Source organism: Ceratotherium simum, chromosome 13 (genome assembly GCF_057802395.1).
Source record: "Ceratotherium simum simum isolate JZ-2026a chromosome 13, ASM5780239v1, whole genome shotgun sequence".
Lineage (NCBI taxonomy): Eukaryota > Metazoa > Chordata > Mammalia > Perissodactyla > Rhinocerotidae > Ceratotherium > Ceratotherium simum.
Genome location: NC_141912.1, coordinates 25008108 through 25023624, shown reverse-complemented (window position 1 = coordinate 25023624; position 15517 = coordinate 25008108). Strand labels below are relative to the sequence as shown.

The 15517-nt window shown below is 41.8% G+C and overlaps 1 pseudogene; it reads right to left on the bottom strand.

Annotated features, from left to right (window-relative positions):
- Positions 1-2114: 2114 nt before the first annotated feature.
- Positions 2115-15313, bottom strand: LOC147915423 (butyrophilin subfamily 2 member A2-like; annotated as a pseudogene).
- Positions 15314-15517: the final 204 nt, after the last annotated feature.

Sequence of the window (15517 nt, the reverse complement as noted above, 5' to 3'; positions counted from 1 at the left end):
TTCATTAAACGGACTTCAGGCAACAGGAAGCAGGTGGGAGTCTTCTGGTGCAGGGAACTCGTCTCACCCCAGGATTATCCTTTATCCAAATCCTGCCCTGGAGTTAATCCTGTTTCCAACACTTTCCCTTTGGAGGAGGGAGTGCAAGAGCCCTTCCTACTCATGTTCCTTCCCCACCTTCATGCTTAGCAAGATAATTAAGCTGCTCTGATGCACAAAATGGGGAACCTCAGACCTAGCCAAAATAGTTCCTCAACTAATCAGTGGCAAGGAGTTACCAATTAATATAAAAAATAATAATGGTAATAACATTTACTCTGTATTGGGTACATATGTATTAGACAACTTTCTACTGCAATCATGCCTCAAAATAAACATCAAACATGTCAGGAGATTATATCAACACTTATTTTTCTCCTTCATGGGTCTGCAGGGGAACTGGAGTGCAGCTTGTCCAAGGTGGGATCACCTGGGTTTGGCTGACTAGGTTGGATTCCAGGCTGGAGGTTGGGTTCCAGTCAGCTTCAGAATTGTCTTTATTTTGAGACCGGGCTACAAGACACATGCTTCTCCCAGTCCTGGCAGACGGCGGTAGCAAAGCAGTCAAGCCAAACCATGGAAGCATGTTTAGAGCCTCTATTTCACTGACATTCTATTGGCCAAACAAGTCACACGGCTAAGTCCAAAGTCAATGAGGAGGAGTGCCGCAAAGACTAATGGCTGACAACAGAACAATCGGGAGCAGTGAGCCTATCCATGATCGGAGAGAGCTCTGACCACAAAACTATCATGTGCTAAACACAGAACAACAGAAATACATACACACTCATGCACACACGCACACAGAGCATACATAATCACACCACCAAAAGAAATACAGTTTAAACACTTTTCTCCTAGGCTCCCGTCATCCTCCCAGATACTCAAGGGAAAACCTAAAAGTCATCCTTGCTTCTATCCTCCTCTCACCCCCAGCATCTAATCCATCAACAAGTCCTATCTCCAAATAAATCTTGAATCCATTTCCTTCTGCAACTGCATGGTTACCACCATGGTCTAAACCTGCATCATCATCTCTTGCATAGACACTGCAATTGTTTCCTAAATGGTCTCCCTCCCCACTCTTGCTCCTGGCCCAGGGACCCACCACAGGATAGACACAAAATGTACGTGCAACATGGCAGACACGGTGTGCACCCACCATACAACAGAAACAACATGAACCCCACACACAGAAGATACAGCATGTAGCCACCAGACACTGCCACACAGTTTCAGTTTCAATTTCTAATCCCATAAATATTGACAGATATAACCCAAATAGGAAAAAACTCTTTGAGGTCCTCAATAATTTTTAACTGTCTAAAGACCAAAAACTGTACACTGTTGTTTTCCCACCTGACCTGAACCTTATGGTCCATTTGGTCCAGTATTTACTTGCTCAGCTGGGACCTCAAACCTTAGTCCCTACTCAATAACTGAGTCCTGACTCCTTGTTTATTGCAGGGACACCTGAGCCAGGCAAGACCCAGATGAGTCCTACTCATTCATCCTTCTTCATCCCAGTTCTAGTCTTGGGGAGTTTTATTGTGTGGTATAGAAAACTTGGAGTTAGTTGGAAATGGACCATCAGGTCTTGGGACCCCTTAGCTGTAATGATGGGGCTTGACCAAGCCAACAGCTTTGGCCCCCTTCCACCACACTGGTCCTATTTCCTCTGTCTCTGACCTCCATTTATGATTTCCCCCTCACTTCTTACATCCTAGTGTGTCCTGATGTCCTCAGTTCAGTGTCTGATGTCAACATGAAGATCAGGCTGAATGTCTCCCTCTAATGTTGAAGTAGCAGGTTTTCTGCCTGTCACTTTCTCACACTTTCTTCTTCATTGGGAGCCATGTGGCAGCACAAGTTTCCTGAGATTAGGTCCTGGCCTATGTTTACAACCAAATGAATTACTACTAAAGCAACAGCCTAACAGGGAAGAGATGGGGCTGGGGCCTGAACAGAGTGTCAAGTGGGCCTCTGGAGGAGGTTCTTTATGTGACCAAGGGGAAGAGGGACCATTTACCTCCATGGAGTGCTGTGCTGTAGTAGTAGATATGGCCAAGGCTTCTCTACTTGGCTCTGAGACCAGGGAATTGGTTCTGGTGGCTGTAGTAGGTCCATGCCCCGTGAAGGATCAGGCAACCCTCAGGCACCATGATCTCCTGGGCCCCTGTGAATGCTGTGCAGATGAAGTGGGGCTTTTGTCAGACTTCAGCCTGAAGAAAGGTCTCAGGGGCCCAGAGAAGGGTGAACAAGCACAGGTGTAGATGTGTGATCTGTCCCTCATGTCATAGAAGGAGACATCTCCAGCTTCATAGTCCAGGATGATGCCCGCCTGGTGAAGGTACTCTTGTCAGGGAAAGAATATTCTCAGGAGAGGACAGGGCCTGGTACTTGTTTCCAAATATCTCCAAGGTCCAGAAGCCACTCTGAGGAACTAGTAGGGCCACCCTTGTCCTCTCAACGTTGTCTCTACAAACCCCACAGCCCATACTATTATGTTTTCGACCTCCACCTCCCAATGATGTCTCCCTGCGGGGAAGTTCTCCAGGCCCAGGACACAAAGCTGACAGTCAAAGCTCTCTTGGTTCTCAGGCACGTTGTGCCTGCGGGGCCCTGTGTCACATTTCTCTGGTCCCCTCTGACAGGAAGAGCTCAAGATGAGTAGTGTCTGAGTCAGGACCACATCAGCTGCAGAGGAAGTCTCAGGTTTAGGCCTGGGGGCTCAGGAGATCGTGCGATTCCTGCTTTCCAAACATGTCGCAGAAAGCTAGAGGGAGATCCTCATGTGGCAGCCTTTTTCATAAAGGCCCCTTGATCTCAGATCCCAGGCAGCTCACATACTGAGAATTACTGAGGCTGCACTTGTATCTCTTGAGTTACAGGAGCATTGCCTCAGGTAGAAGGTAATTGTGGATCTAAGAAATGTACAAAATTTAGCACATGAGGTGAAATTAAAGGCTTCCACTTTCTCTCAACATTCTCAGATCTGCCCCCTTTTCTATTCAAGACATATGATCTCTGGAACTGTTGAGTAAGAAACTTTCTCACTTGGCTAAAGCAGCAAAGAGGCCCTATCCCTCTCCCAATGAAGCAAGTAAGGCCCATTTCTCCCTACAAATGTTCCCGGGCAGTTAAGAGTCCTTTCATTGGTCCTCTGTGTTCTAATAGTTTAACCAGATGGCAACTGATTTAAATGACTAATAAGGGCACCCTTCAAAGGGTAAATAAGGAGAATAATGTCCCTGGAGGCCAAAGTGTTGCCTGAGAGGTGTGTATGGCAAAAGGCAAGAGTACCTATTTCCATCCAGTTTTGCTTTAACATCATGGGTCTGAAGTCTGCGGCTATGACGTCTCTGGATACAGGAAATGCTTCAGTCCCTGACGTTCTGCAGATTCTTCCATCTGCAGTTATTGGACTTAGTCAAGCTATGTTTCTATTATGATCAAATGATTTTCTTCTTTGCCCAATTTGATATGTCTGACTGTGACAATTTTGAAATTCAAAAGAGGAAGGAGGAGGGTTCAGAGTGCTATGGTATAGTAAAGCCTGGATTCTTTGGGGCTTTTGAGCAGAAGGTGACAAATCATAAAATGCAAAGTGCTCATTAGGACCAGGCAAGTGGATTCCCTATTCTCCCGCTTTCCTGCCTTCTCTCCCCTGGCAGGCTACACACAGAGTATCAGTGTTTTCTGGGACCATGAAGGCATTTCTGGCAGCTGTCTGTGCACCCCTGAGACAGGCTTGGGGAAGCTTATTGTCTTTCCCACATATGGCTCTTTAACTGTGCAGTCTATACCATCTCCCAAGTTATAAATAGCTAAGTCAGTATTGTCTTCTTTCAAATTAAGCCAGAAACCACAGAACAACAATTACTACAATATAATCTCTTGTATGCTAGACCTCTGTAATCACAGAATAAATTACATAAGAAACAAGTTTGCTGGGAATTAAGGCACAGAGTTGATTGAGAGCAGCAAGGATTCCATTGCAGAAGAGCTGGGATTCAGCATTCGGAAAGATACTGACAGTGAACCAATCCCCGCCCCCTGCTGCCCCCCAACCAGCTTTGGGTCCCGTTGTTCATATCCTCTAATATGTCCTGTGGGCTGGAAGTCAGGAGGAATCTCAGGTACTGAGGGAATGTCAGAGGTGCTCACCAGCGTGTAAGAGGGTTTGTCTCAATCCTGCAATGGGACAGACAGACAGGTGAGCTTCATGAAATAATGGCTAACCGAGCAGAATACAAATTGTGACTAGATTAGTTCAGGAAATGCTAAAATTATCAAATTCCCCCTGAAGTTGCTCTGAAAAAATAAACAGAAACAAATGAATGCCCTCACTAGAAGAAGTAAGAGAGTTTGAGTTTGTATTATAGTATATGTACTATCTATGAAGGACTAGCTCTTTCCATGAACATCCCCATCCCTCCTCCACACTGCCCAGGGAATTGTCGAGATACCAGAAATTATATACGATCAGGTGGCTGGAGATTGTCAGCACTGATTTGTGTACTTTGTTGAACAATATAGTACTACACGTAGCCAGGTGAATGGATGCAACATTTGCATAATGGAAGCAAGCAACCACTGAGGGATTTATTCCTAAGACTTGAGAGTTCCAAGCCATTCCTCTGCCTCTCTTCATTTCCTCTCTCTGTTTCTCAGGCTTCTAGCTGTTAGAGCTGTGTCCTTTTGTGACAGTGAACTGCGCTACTCTTTTACCTTTATTTGATGTTCTTTCTCTTTTTCACACCTTCCTTCTGCAATTCCTTGTGTGCAATCTCTTTCTCTTCATTTTCAACCTCTTTTTCCCCTGAAAGAATTTCTTTTTCCATGTGGAGTTTCTCTATAAGACGGATTTTCCCAGCAATGAGGAAGAACATACTAGGCACAATGATAGCCAGGGCCACCATCCAGGGAGATGTGCTGGGAATAAAGGATTTTGAAAAGGGAGCCAGAAAAGTCCCATTTAGTGATAAAAGGAGACTGGGTATGAAAGCACCCTTCAGGGCACATATCTAAAGAGTTCCCCCAGGTCCCTGTTCTGTTGGCTTCTCTCTCAGAAACCCAGTTAGAGAAAGAGTTACCCACAGTGATTGTCATGGTTGGGGGCCCATCAGACAAAAAAGCAGAAAGACCTGGAGTCACCATGAGGTGAACCAGGCTGAATAACAGCTAAGCAGGAATGCTAGATCACCAGGGCCATCACCCTTGGACAAGCCACCATCCTTTCTTGCCTGGAATATTGCAATGCTCTCCTCCTGCTTCTGCCCACACCCGCTGCAATCTCTCCTCAGCACAGCAGCCTAAGTGAAATTATATTATTTCTTGCTCAAAACCCTGCAATGTTGAGGAGTGGCATCAGCATCATGGCGGAGTGACCTTTCGCCCTTAGACTATTCTGCCCTAAGATACAATAAAAAGGACATTCATATACCAACAAAGGACATTCACACAACACAAAAGATGTCTGAGATATCCACACAGTCTTACATCTGAAAGTAGAGGTGCTGTTACCCCTGGAGGAAGTGGAAGGAGGTAAGAACTCCTTCCTTTCTCAGTGACAGTGGCCCTGGGACTGGGACTGCGTGGCTCTCTGAGAGATGAGGGGGAGGGATAGCCCCCCATGGGAAGACCATTGCTCTCCAAGTTCTCTCACAGGGTCTGGGAAGTTCCCATATGGAGGGGACTTAACTTGCAGGGGTGCCTTCATCAAGCTAGCACCACAGGAGAGCAGATAGCAAGGGAAGAAGAAGAAGCCCCAGGGATTAGGCAGGCAAAGGAAAGACCCCCTCCCCGCCCAGAGTACCAGCACACCTGATCAGCCAGAGTGCCCGCAGATCGTGGTGGGTTCAGAATATACAGCTCTTGACCCCCACCCAGTGGCAGCAGATGGAAGCTGCAACCAGATATTTTCAGAATGAGGAAAAATAAGCCCACACCCTCAAGCAGTATTCAAAAGTATATTAAATCTCCAGACCAGAAGGAAAATGACAAGCACCCAGAAATCAATCCTGAAGGCACAGAAATTTATAACCTAAAAGACAGAGAATTCAAAATAGCTATCATAAAAAAGCTCAATGAGTTACAGGAAAATAGACAATTCAATGAAATCAAGAACTTTTTCACAAAAGAGATTGAAACTATAAAGAAAAAAATCAGAAATGTTGGAGATGAAAAACACAATGGAGGAGATAAAGAAAAATCTGATATCTTTAAAGAACAGAGCTAACAATATGGAGGAAAGAATTAGCAATATTGAGGATAGAAATGCAGAAATGTCCCACATGTAGGAGGAGATAGAACTAAGACTAAAAAGAAATGAAGAAATTCTCTTAGAAATATCCTACCCAATTAAGAAATGCAAGATAAGGATTATAGGTATTGCAGAGGGAGAAGAGAGGGAAGAAGGAGCAGAGAGCTTGTTCAAAGGAATAATAGCTCAAAACTTCCCAAACCTGGGGAAGGAGCTGGAAATACAAGTGAATGAAATCAATAGATCTCCTAAATATATCAACGTGAAAAGACTCTCCAAGGCATATAGTAGTAAAGGTGGCAAAAGTCATAGATAAATAAAAAATATTAAGGGCAGCACAACAAAAAAAGTAGGGTGCAAAGGAATTCCTATCAGGCTCTCAGCCAATTTCTCGGCAGAAACTTTACAGGCTATGAGAGAGTGGAATGATATATTAAAAATTCTGAAAGACAAAAATTTTCAGTGAAGAATACTCTATCCAGTGAAAATATTCTTCAGATACGATGGAGAAATAATAACTATCGCAGATAAACAAAGCTAAGGGAGTTCATTGCCACAAGACCCCCACTACAAGAAATGCTCAAGAAGGCCCTCATGCCTGAAAAAAAAAAAGAAAGAGAGGATATAAAGCTTTGAGCAAGAAGAAAAATAGGTAGACAAAATCAGAAAAATTTTGGCTCTCTATCAGAATAGGTTAGCATACACTTTATAACATCAAAGATTAAGAGAAAGAAAACACTAAAAATAAATATAATGTTGTCACTTTAAACACAACACATCTAGCCACACAAGATGGAATAAGTTGTGACAATAATAAATTAGAATGGGAAAAAGAGAGGGATGAAATTGACTTAATCTAAGGAAATAAGAGGCCATCATAAAATGGACTATCTATGAGATTTTTTTAATACAAACCTCATGGTAACCACTAAACAAATAATTAGAACAGAGACACATACAATAAACAAAGAGAAAACTAAGAAAACCATCATACAGAACTACCAAACTCTATTGGTAGTCTGAAACACAGGACTAGAAACAAAGGAAATGCAAAAGAAGGGGAAAATGAGTGATAAAATAGCAATATTAAACCCTCAGATATCAATAATTACTCGAAACGTCAATGGATTGAATTCTCCAATCAAAAGACACAGAGTGGTGGCATGGATTAAAAAACAAGATCCAACAATATGCTGCCTCCAGGAAACACATCTCAGCTCTAAAGATAAACACAGTCTCAGAGTGAAAGGATGGCAGACAGTACTGTAAGCTAATGGCAAACAAAAGAAAGCAGGTGTTGTTACACTTATATCAGACAAACTAGACTTCAAGATAAAACAAGTAATGAGAGACAAAGAGGGGCAATATATAATGATAGAAGGGACATTCCACCAAGAAGATATATCATTTATAAATATATATGCACCCAACACAGGAGCACCAAAGCACACAGTAACACAATAATACAAGCTATTAATGTACCTAAAAAGAGATATTAACAACAACTTAATAATAGTAAGGGATCTTAACATCCCACTTACATCAATGGGTAGATCATCCAGACAGAAAGTCAATAAGGAAATTGTGGACTTAAATGAAACCCTTGACAAGATGGACTTAATAGATATATATAGAGCACTCCATCGAAACACGGCATGTTACCCATTCTTCTCAAGTGCACATGGAACATTCTTAAAGATAGACCATATGTTGGGAAACAAGGCAAGCCTCAATAAATTTAAGAAGATTGAAATCATAACAAGCATCTTTTGTGACCATAATGCTATGAAACTAGAAATCAACTACAAGACAAAAACTGGGAAAGTGACAAAGATGTGGAGACTAAACAACATGCTACTGAACAACCAATGGATATTTGAAGAAATTAAAGGATAATTCAAAAAAATATCTGGAGACAAATGAAAATGAAAATACACCATAGCAACTCATATGGGATGCAGCAAAAGCAGTCCTGAGAGGGAAACTCATAGCAACATAGGCCCACCTTAACAAACAAGAAAAACCCCAAATAACCAACCTTAAACTACACCTAACAGAATTAAAAAAAGAAGAACAAAAAAAGCCCAAAGTCAGCAGAGGAGGGAAATACTAAAAATTAGAGCAGAAATAAATGAAATTGAAACCAAAAAAAAAAAAACAGTAGAAAGGATCAATGAAACAAAGAGTTGGTTCTTTGAGAAGATAAACAAAATTGACAGACTCTTAGACAGACCCACTATGAAAAAAGAGAGAAGGCTCAAATAAATAAAATTAGAAATGAAAGAGGAGAAATTACAATGGATATCACAGAAATACAAAGGAGAATAAGTGAATACTGTGAAAAACTATATGCCAAAAAATTGGGCAATCTAGAAGAAATGGATAAATTCTTAGACTCATACAACCTCCAAAAACTGAATCAAGAAGAAATAGATAATCTGAAGAGACCAATCACAAGTAAAGAGATTGAAACAGTAATCAAAAACCTCCACCAAAATAAATGTCCAAGACCAGATGACTTCTCCGGAAAATTTTACCAAACATTCAAAGAAGGTGTATTACCTATGCTTCTCAAACTATTCCAAAAAAACAGAGGAAGATGGAACACTTCCTAACACATTCTACAAGGCCAACATCACCCTGATACCAAAACCAGACAAGGACAATACAAAGAAGGAAAACTACAGACCATTATCACTGACGAACGTAGATGCAAAAATCCTCAACAAAATATTGGCAAACCAAATACAGCGATACATTAAAAAGACCATACACCATGATCAAGTGAGATTTATACCAGGGATAAAGAGATGGTTCGACATCTACAAATCAATCAATGTGATATACCACATTAACAGAACAAGGAAAAAAATCCACATGATCATCTCAATAGATGCAGAAAAGGCATTTGACGAGATCCAACATCCATTTATGATAAAAACTTTCAATAAAATGGGTATAGAAGGAAAGTACCTCAACATAATAAAGGCCATATATGACAAACCCACAGCCAACATCATACTCAATGGGGAAAACTGAAAGTCATTCCTCTGAGAACAGGAACAAGACAAGGGTGCCCATTCTCGCCACTCTTATTCAACATAGTACTGGAGGTTTTAGCCAGAGCAATTAGGCAAGGAAAAGGAATAAAAGGAATCCAAATAGGCAACTAAAAAGTAAAACTCTTGCTGTTAGCAGATGACATGATTTTATACATAGAAAACTCTTAAGAATGCATCAGAAAAATATTAGAAATAATCAACAACTACAGCAAAGTTGCAGGGTACAAAATCAACTTTACAAAAATCAGTTGCATTTCTATACTCTAATAATGAACTAGCAGAAAGCGAACTCAAGAGGACAATCCCATTTACAATTGCAAGAAAAAGAATAAAATATTTAGGAATGGATTTAACCAAGGAGCTAAAAGACCTATACAATGAAAACTATAAGACAGTACTGAAAGAAATAGATGACAACATAAAGAAATAAAAGGTATCCCACGAACGTGGATTGGAAGAATAAACATACTTAAAATGTCCTTACTACCTAAAGCAATCTACAGATTCAATGCAATCCCAATCAGAATCCCAATGACATTCTTCATGGAAATAGAACAAAGAACACTAAAATTCGTATGGGGTAACAAAAGACCCTGAATAGCTAAAGCAATCCTGAGAAAAAAGAACAAAGCTGGAGGCATCACAATTCCTGACTTCGAAATATACTACAAAGCTATAATAATTAAAACAGTATGGTACTGGTATAAACACAGACACACGGATCAATGGAACAGAATTGAAAGTCCAGAAATAAAACCACAGATCTATGGACAGCTAATCTTCAACAAAGGAGCTAATAACATACAATGGAGAAGGGAAAGTCTCTTCATAAATGGTGCTGGGAAAACTGGACAGCCACATGCAAAAGAAGGAAAGTAGACTGTTTTCTTTTGTCATACAGAAAAATTAACTCAAAATGGATCAAAAACTTGAAGGTAAGACCTAAAACTATAAAAATCCTGGAAGAAAACATAGGCAGTACACTCTTTGACATTGGTCGTAGAGGGATCTTTTTGAATTCCATGTCTACTCAGACAAGGGAAATAAAAGAAAAAAGAAACAAGTGGGACTTCATCCGACTAAAGAGTTTCCCCAAGGCAAACGAAAAGGGGAACAAAATGAAAAGAGATCCCATCAGCTGGGAGAAAATATTTGCAAATCATGTATCCAACAAGGGGTTAATCTCCACAATATATAAAGAACACACGCATCTGAACAATAAAAAAACAAAGAACCTGATCAAAAAATGGGCAGAGGATATGAACAGACATTTTTCCAAGGAAGATATACAGATGGCCAATAGGCAGATGAAAAGATGTACAACATCACTAATAATCAGGGCAATGCAAATCAAAACTACACTAAGATACTGCCTTACACCCGTTAGAATGGCTACAATAAATAAGATAAAATATAACAAATGTTGGAGAGTTTGTGCAGAAACAGGAACACTGATCCAGTTCTGGTGGGAATGCAAACTGGTGCAGCCTCTATGGAAAACAGTATAGAGTTTCCTCAAAAAATTAAAAATAGAAATACCTTATGATCCATCCATCCCCATACTGAACATTTATCCAAAGAACATGAACTCAACAATCCAAAGAGGCTTATGCACCTGTATGTTCATTGCAGTATTATTCACTATAGCCAAGAAGTGAAAGGAATCCAAGTGTCCCTCAACTGATGATTGGATAAAGAAGAAGTGGTGTATATACACACACATAATGGAATACTACTCAGCCATAAAAAAAGGTAAAATTGTCCCATTTGCAACAACATGGATGGACCTCGAGAGTATTATGTTTAGCGAAATAAGCTAGGCAGAGAAAGACAAACACCATATAATTTCACTCATATGTGGAAGACAAACTAACACACGGACAGAGAAAGCAGTTTGACGGTCACTAGGGAGAAGGGTTGGGGGGTGGGCACAAGGTGTGAAGGGATGCACTTATATGGTGACAGATAAAACAATGTATAACTAAAATGTTATAAACTATTTTATGTTTAACAATGTTATAAACTATTATGACATCAATAAAAAAATTGTTTAAAAAAGACAAAAAGCAGAAACACCTGGAATCACCATGAAAAGGACCAAGGTGAATAAAAGCTAACCAGCCATACTGGATCACCATGGCCCTCACCCTGGGATGAGCCACTATCCCTACTTCCCTGGAATATTGCAATGCCCTCCTCCTGCTTCTGCCCACACCCTCTGCCCTCTATCCTCAGTACAGCAGCCTAAGTGAGATCATGTTATTTCTTTGCTCAAAATCCTGCAATGTTTCCTATCTTACTCAGACTAAAAGTCAAAGATAATTTGTGGCCTACATTGCCCCATATGTTCTGGATCTATTGCCTCTCTGAATTTATCTCCTCCTACTCTCCCTGCACTCAACCACTCCAGCCACACCTGCCTCTTGGCGTTCCTGAAACCGCTAGATGCTCCTGCCTCAGGCCCTTTGCATATGCTATTCCTGCAACCTGGCTTGCTCAGTCCTCCAATATCTGCATGACTCATTCTTCACTTGCTGGTTGCAATCTTTTTTAGTGGAGCCTTCTCTCATCATCCTGTTTATAATTACAATTCTCTCATAGAACTCCATACCCTCTCCTTGATTAATCTTTTCTACAGTACTTACCATCATCTGATATAATTAGCAGGTTAATTAATTATTTCAGTGCTTGTTTTAATTTATTTATTGCTTTCTGCTGCTCTAGAATGTGAGCCCATAAGGCCAGGGATCTTCGTGTATTTTGTTCTGTGATTTATATTTGGTTTCTAGAACAGTGTCTTGAACACATGTGATACTTAAGTATTCAGTGAATGAATATATGAATGTCTGTGGACAGAGAATTTCCCTGCTCTGTCCCGTGGGAAATCCCATGCGCAGGAAGGGAGGGCTTCAGCAGGCAGCACCTCTGGGTGTAGATAGACACCCTCACAGACCACTCTCCATGGTTTATGATTTTTCTAAATGTTTAAAAATTGCCACAGGATAGGGACCATAAAAGGGAAAAAATGATCTGATTTACCCTCAGAGAAGAGGCACCTACCCATGTGTTTTGAGAATATTTGATTTTCCCCTTGTGACAAGGGGAGAGGCCCCAGCTCAGCTGCAGCCTCCAGCCCTTCAGAGCCCAGGACCCTTCCACCCCACACCTCTACCTCCCCATCCCCACTCCAGCCTTCAGTCTGTCTGCTGAGGATCCTGCCTCCACGCAATGAGCCTCCAGAGGGCAGAGAACTAACCTGGAATGGAAATCACAGTTTCCTTCTGCTGGCCAAGAAGGGTGTTGTTGATGGAGCAGGACACGTTCCTCACAGAGAGGTCCCTGAGGGTCACAGCCGTGGTGACCAGGAAGAGGCTGTCTGCGTCCACAGTGTAAACTTCCTCCAAGGCAAGCATGATCTCACCACAAGTCTCCCTCCAAAATGCTCGGGGCTCTGGGTGCCACCCTACAGATGTGCATTCCAGCTGGATGGCCCCATCCTATTGACCCTTCATTTCAATGAGTGGCTTAGAGGCCAGGCCTGAGGAGAGAGACCAGGGCTCAGATAACAATGCAATGATGTCTTAGCCAAGTGTCTTAGAAGATCAGCTCTTAATGGTGAGAGCCCAGGGAAGGGGGAAGACTGCAAGGGTGCAGCTCCCAAACAAACTGATTATGCATATTCCATGCATTCCTGCAGTACCCCTTATGTGAAGGGAGGGAGCAAGGAAGGAAAAGAGGGAGGGACAGAGGAAGGAAGGAAGAAGATAGGAAGGTGGAAAGGAATGAGAAAGGGAAGGATGAAAACTTTGATGTTGAACACCGGGAGACCAATATGTGAAATAAATGATGAGATCTCTAAGGAAAAAGGATTACATTGCACTTTTCTTTGTGAGGGGTGTGATGGGTACTCAGACCCATTGTAGTACCAAGCCTCTGCCTCCTAATGAATGTTTGCTGATTGATTCATTAAGGTAGAGATTCTAATATTCTCACTTCTGTGTAGGTGTGTCCACTCTGACCTGAAACAAGCAGGTTTAGGATTTCACTTTCAGTCCTTGGAGGTCTTCTCAGTAGCCGTGGCGTCCTGAAGCTCTAGGTTAAAATGATAAGGAGAGAAATCTGCAGAATCTTAAGAAACACTTTATCCTCAAGACCATTATCCCAGCAAACTAACATGGGTCAAGAATAGATAGAGTTCTATTTGTTGATATGAGTAGTGGTTATATGGATTAAAATTCATAATAAATCAGTAATCAGTTCATTAATGTTTCATGAATTTTTCTGTATGTGTATTGTATTTAACAATAAAAATATCTGCTTCTAAACCATATTGCTCAGGAAGCTCCTCAGAGATCTCCAAGAAGTAAACATAAGAATAATCTGTAGGGATTCAACATTCTCCCCTGTTCAAGGCTACAACTGAGTTCTGTGTGTGCTTCTCAAGAGGTGATGCCCACAGCTAAGCAGGGCAAATCCACTCATTTGGCCCTTGGGCAGGAGGAAGCCACCCTCCCTGTGTAAAGGGGACTCTAAGCAAATATCTGCTGGTCTGCCATGGGCCTGAGGTTAGGAGAGAAACTTTCCCCAAGAGCCACACTGTGAAAAACTAAGGGAATGAAATGAAATGACACACCTGCCACCATCAGGCACATGATGGCCTCATCGTAGGATTTGCCTTCTTGGAAATAACAACGGTAGATGCCATTTTCATGGGCTGTGACGTTGTGCATGATCTGTGCTACGTTCCCCTCGTTGATCTCTTCCTTCACAAAGGTTGTTCTTCGGTACCGCTCCATCTGCTCCTCTGTCCTCTCTCGCCTGATCTTATAACAAGCACTGCGGGGGAAAACTGAGACCTGAACCGCCCCACCTCCATGTCCTCAGCACTTTTCTCAGGTGACAGGTGGCAGCATGACATTCTGTTTCCTCCCACCATGGCCAGGATTGGATCACCAGGCCCCATGACAGTAAACTGGTCTGTTCAACAAGGGGGTAGAATCAGGCAGAGGCCCCAGCCATCACATATCTAAGGCAGGAAAGGAAGTGCATATTCCAGCGCACAGACAGATTCTTTTTCTATTTCTAATATTTTCTTTCAGATATATTCTTTCTAAGACCACAGGGGCTTCCTGGGCTGAGGATTCTGAGGGCCAGTAGTTGTGGCTGGTCAGCAGCAATAGATACCTAGCAGGAGTATCTACCAAGGCTGCTAATACTTGCTGAACAAAACATTGAGAAGCACACACTGAGCACCCGCTACGGACCCTGTGCTTACAGAGGTGTCCTTCTATTCCCTAATCGAGCACAGTGCCTGGAGCGGAGTATAAACTTGAGCTGTCCAATATGATAGCCACTAGCTAGTCCTGATGGAAATGTGCTGAAATGTGAAATACACACACACAATTTGATAATTTGAAAAAAATAATAAACATCTTATTGTTTATATTTTACATTAATTAGAATTTAAATAATAATATTTTAATTATTGGGGTTAAATAAGATGTATTTAAAATTTATTTCATCTGCTTCTTTTTCCCTTTTTTAAATGTAGCTACTGAAAAATTTAAAATTGTGTATGCAGCTGGCTGTTGGGGCTCTCATTGTATTTCCATGGGGCGGCGCTGGTATAAATTCAATATCCACGTGCAGAAGGAAAGGATGAGTGCACACAACTGCAGTACTTCTTCAGACTGCAGTGTTTTGCAGAATGAAGTTCTGATTTTCATTTCTGAGTAGCTGATAGGAGCTAGTGGCATGGACTTTACTGAGACCAGTGCAAATAAGCTGAGGAGGAGGAAGAGAGAAGGGAGGCTGGCAGGGAGAAATGCAGGGAAGCAGCTAGTACCATAAGCACCAAAGAGGAGCCACCCAGGAGGGGCGGGGACCAGAGACCTAGAGGTACAGACAAAGAGAAATCAGCCAAGGAGACTGGGCTCCACAATTTTGATCTAGGTCAAACTTTCCTCTAAGCCGTGTTGATATCATCAGCACCCCAACTTCTGTCTTGGTCAATCCCCTTCCTCTCCTGGTTCATGTATCTCTGGATAGATTGATTCATTAAACATTCCATGGAATAAGCCAACAATACATGGATAAGGGAGGCAGTTTTCCAACCTCTTTGGCTCACTTTTCTGGCCAGAGTTGAATTCCT